Below are 5,506 nucleotides of genomic sequence, written 5' to 3'. Positions count from 1 at the left end.
GTTCCTAAAACACATTTTTTCAAAACATGCCTCGGTTTCTCTGAACACTAAACCCAAGTGCCAACTCCCTAAACCAATTCTGCTAAACTTTAAGCACAATTCTCTGCTTTAAACACAGATTTCAATTGTTAACCGCACTTTCTTCAAACCACAACACACAATTCTCTGCTTTAGACACAGTTTTCAATTGTTAACCACATTTTCTTCAAAACACTAAACTCCATCCTCTCTACTTTGCATGCTTCATCAATGCCAAAACCTCATTGTGTTCAAACAGAAAACACTGCTAATCAAATGACAAAACTTCCATTTCCAAAGCTGTTGTGCAATTTGAAATCAAAACTTTAGCTCCTAGTTTGGAGAACAATTTATGGCAACATTGAAGTGAGTGGTGATCAGAGGGGCAGAGGAGTGAGAGTAAGAGGAGGAGGAGGAGGAAAATGATGAAGAGGAAGAGCAAGACGGAGAGCCATTACTGTATCTCTGATGAGATTCAGGCCAATGTGTTCAGCCATGTGGTCAACATGGGTTTGACCATGCAGGAGGCTGGCAAGGCTGGCTAGAGGGTTCAACCAAACATAAGCTGCTTCTCAGTTGCACCGATTCTCCTGACATTCAGAAGAGAGAATGGGTAAGAAACACTACTACGTATGACAGTAAAACACTAGTTTGAATGCCTTACTGTATCAGGAGCATAGTATTCTTGTATTTTACTGTAGAATATTTTACATTGTACTGTATTTGTAAAATTACAGTATACGTAAACAAATACAAAGTGCAACCATTGATGACCAAGACATATTCCTAAACATCAATACAAAGAGCCTAGCCACAGTGGACCATGTTCTAAGGCAGAACATCTCGAGAATGAAGCAGGTGTACAGGTTGCCTTTTGACAAAAACTCAGAGTCAAACAATTACAGTATGATATGACTATGTGCAAGTAAGTCATATACGTTTCCACAACTGATTACGTCCTATCAGCACAGAAACATTACTGTACTGTATTGTAATCCAATCAAATGTTCAAATCAAACTGTATTTTCAGATGTTTCACAACACAACAATTGTCGATATTGTCTTGAGCAAGAACAGGATGCAGTCTAGTTTTTTTGTCCTTTTATTATTTTACATTTTTCTTTCATTTTTGAGTTAAAACATTATACAGTTACAATATTTTACAACAGAAGAAAGCGTACAGTAACACTGGAGATGAAAAGGCATAATACTCCTGATAAGGCCTTCATACTAGTGTTTTCCCTTTTCATAGTAGTGTTTTCCATTGAGCACATCAGTGTTCAATCAATGCTTAGAATGTCTACTCAAATAATGGTCTGTGTTTGTTGTTTGAAAACAAAATGCCCTTTTGAGGTGATATAATAGTGTTTTGAAACCAAAGTGTCATTTTGCAAGAGATATAAAGGGTTTTGCATTTTGTGTGAGTGGTTTTGGGATTTGTGTTTAGAGCTAAGAGAAACCGAGGCATGCTTTGAAAAAATGTGTTTTAGGAACAGAGAAATACTGTAAAAGAGAATGGTCTTAAACAGAGAGGGTTGAATTGGCAAAAAAAGCTTGACCATTTTATGCATGTTATTTGGGGAATAATGACAGAAGGAAATAGAAATGGCGATCTTTGACAAAGTTGTCACATTTGCGGTGTGCAGTCTACCTCCTGTTACAGACCACTTTACCTGCATTGTCACATGACGTTGAAATGTGACTTAAAACCATACCAGACTGATTCACTAAGGCTACAGCAAGCTCTTGTTTAAGAGTATGCAAGGTAAATCATGGCTTCACTTGCACCGCCATGCAGAATGTTTAAGGTGCATCACTCTCATGTTTTAAAAGAGAATGGTCTTAAACAGAGTAGGTTGTATGGGCAAAATAGCTTGTCTGTTTAATGCATGTTATTTGGGGAATAATGACAGAAGGAAATATAAATTGCAACCTTTTTAACTTTTTAAGATTAAATATATGGAAGCTGTGTGATGGAAGTACTCATACTTTAGATAGAAATGGCGCAGCCGTGGCCTACTGGTTAGGGTTTCAGGCCTGAAACCGAAGGGTGGCCGGTTCGATCCCCGACCAGTAGGAAAAATGTGGGCGGGGGAAGTGGTAGACCACTGCTCTCCCATGCCCACATCCACGGCTAAAGTGCCCTTGAGCAAGGCACCTAACCCCTATCACTGCTCCCCGGGCGCCGCCAATGGCAGCCCACTGCTCTGGGTTAGTGTTACTTCACTTCACTGTGTGTGTGTGTGTGTGTCACTTCCCTGGATGGGTTAAATGCAGAGGTTAATTTCAGAGTGTGTGTGTCTACACCACCTCTGCCATAGAGAGGACTTTCAAAGTAATTTTAGATAAAGAGCATATTGGACAGGTTAAAAAGCTTTAAATGTCACTGAATGTATATCAGCACAAAGGTCAACACACTCACCACATCCACCAGCACACTGCATCCTGTCTCTGGCCTGCAGTAGGAGTCATCAAGCACACCACCCCATCTCTCCACACACACACACAATACACACGCAATACACACACGCACACGCACACGCACACACAGACACACACACACAAACACACACACACATATGCTATCTCCCCCTGAGTCAGTGTGGTTGAACTATTTTGTGATTCAAGTGGTCCAATCTCTGAAGGAAGACACTTTATTTTCCTGCGGGTACTGACTCAGCTTCTCTTTGTCTCTGGTGGCCACATAAGTAATTTCCATCGTCTCTCTCTCCGCAAGCGCCGGCAATGGCTGACCTTTTCCTTGGTATTTCCATTTAGCCGTCTCCCAGCCATTGACACGATCTATTGTACGTCCAGGTGGGAGGGACATCCTGGCCTGGTTTACTCCTGACAGGTTTTTTACACGTCCTGCTGTGGTTGCAATGGGAGGGTCCAGACACTTTTAACAGGACTGTCCTCCCTCGCTTGCCGTAGCTTTATTGAATTAGTCTGGTATGGTTTTAAGTCACATTTCAACGTCAATGTGACAATGCAGGTAAAGAGGTCTGTGCGTTGTGTTGGTAATGGATAACATTAAAAGTACAGAGGGATGCATTTACATTTAGTCATTAAGCAGACGTTTTTGTCCAAAGCGACGTACAAGGGAGAGAACAGTCAAGCTAAGAGCAATAAAACCTGGTGTAACAATAAATACTGCTTTTTTTTTTTTTTTTCAAGAAATGAAACGACATAGAAGGAGGAAGAATTGCCGGACTGTCACTGCTTAAGTGCAAGTTAAGCCAAGGTGCCAGTTAGGAAGGGAGGGGCTCTCTGAAGAGTTGGGTCTGCCTGATGGATCATCTACGGGCTGCAGAGGGAATCTGATACACAGTACATCTTCTTTCCTCAACCACTTACAGCCAGTCAAGGGATATCACCTCACAGACTATGCATACAAAGGACAAAAAAAAAAAAAGAAGAAGTGAGAGAGACATGCATGTGTGAAGACACAATACAAACAAGAAGAAGAAAAATAAAAGAGTATAGGAAGAAATAAAGCACTAAATACTGTCTCAGCTTTCTGCCTTCTGGTCAGGTCAAGGTTCTCATCAGTATTCAGCACCCTCCCCCTGTCTTTCTGTGGTCTGTGGTAAGTTGATAATAATGGTAGTCTGATGTTTACCTGGTGACATATATTAAAATAAAATAATGGTCAGGGGGAAGAATATAAGGATTATTCACTCAATTTTAATACTAAAATAAAATGACATACCCTTAGGTAAACAGAACTTATGCAGTGAACAGAAAATGGAAGGGGAAACTAAAAGTGTTGATGTATTATTTATGATCTTCTCTCTGTCTCTACTGGCCTTCTTCTCCGTCCTCATCAATGCTATTTGCTTATTCTCACTCTGCCTGTGGTTCTGTTTTCTCCTGTCACTCAACCTGAATAGCATACAGCTAATAATACCAAGGTCACAGTGTTTAAAAAAAAATATTCATTCATTTCAGTTATGTTAGCTCTGATAAAAAGTTATTTGTTCTCAGGAGAGAGTGCATTGTGTGTATTTAAAGTGCCCTTTGTGTTCAACTCAATCATGTGTGGGTGTATATGCACACACAGACACACACACACACACACACACACTGCCTGGCACACACACACACACACACACACACACCTACACCTAGGTTCACATCTAGGGACCAACGCCACTATAAGAACAGGCTACCAAAGAGTTCAGCTACTCTCATTTGAGAGGACAGGTCACCACGAAGGTCATGGCTGTGAGGATGAACATCAAAGGTTTTGTTCGTGGGAACAGCTGGTACTTTCTTCTATGTGTACCACAAAGGTTCGAAGGTCATTGGGAGATAGGGCCCGCAACTGCACCTCTTCTGAGAGATCCGCAGAAACCTCAGATCCTGGATGACCTTGCATCATGTCTACGCCACAGCTTGCTTAAGGTGGCAAGGATTTCTTAGACCCTGAATACAGGAATGCTCTCAAGATGTTGTGGTTGTGGTGATATACAGTACCAGTCAAAAGTTTGGACACACCTTCTCATTTTTTGAGAAGTTTTTTCTTTACGTTTATTAATTTCTACATGGTAGATACCCCCTTTTTTTGTTTAGTACATCATTCCTATGCGTTCTTTCGTAGTTTAAATGTCTTCAGTATTAATCTACAATGTAGAAAGTAATACAAGTAAAGAAAACACTTGAAGGTGAGTCCAAACTTTTGACTGGTACTGTATGTGGAAATCTATTTTGGCCATTAAGACGATATATATATCATCAACATATTCTCACTTCACAACCACAAGGATGACCGTGAGAGCATCTTATCAAATTCAGCACAACACACAATAATTATCTTTGTCACAATCGCAACTGATGTCTTAACCATGGTCCTACACGTGAAGATTACTCATGTAAGGACATATCTCCTCCCCTCTTCCACAGATACATCATTGTGGCACATATTGATGTGACCCCCCGAGCTTGTGGCCGTAAATCAAAACTTACTTCCTCCTAAGAAGATGACTCAGCACATTCTGGATTGTATTCAATGTCATCCTCACTTTCTGCCGAAGCCTACACTGTTTCAACCTTTTTGATCAATGATTCCCATGATCCTTGAATGGGCAGTGATCCTTAATGGCCATTCAAATGGAATATCACTTCCCGTAAGGCCACTTACATGATTACTTCCTTTAATGCCCTGAATCAATGACCAGCATAGGTTCTGTGGAAGGGCTTTAAACCATATTTTTCCTTAAGAGAAGAATTATAGTTCACTAAGTATGTATATGTATGTATGCATGTATGTGTTGTCAGAGGTGGGTAGAGAAAGCAAGAACTGTACTCAAATAAAAGTATTGTTACTTAATGATAATAGTGACTCAAGTAGAAGTAAAAGTACCCATCAAAATAAAATTAGGTTTATCTATTACATACAAATTAGGGTTTATGGCCAATTGTCTAATAAACACAAGTAACCTAGCCATCTGCACATTCCATTACATCACATTCTGAAAAATCACAT

Source organism: Sprattus sprattus (genome assembly GCF_963457725.1).
Source record: "Sprattus sprattus genome assembly, chromosome: 7".
Lineage (NCBI taxonomy): Eukaryota > Metazoa > Chordata > Actinopteri > Clupeiformes > Clupeidae > Sprattus > Sprattus sprattus.
This window is presented reverse-complemented; position numbering follows the sequence as displayed.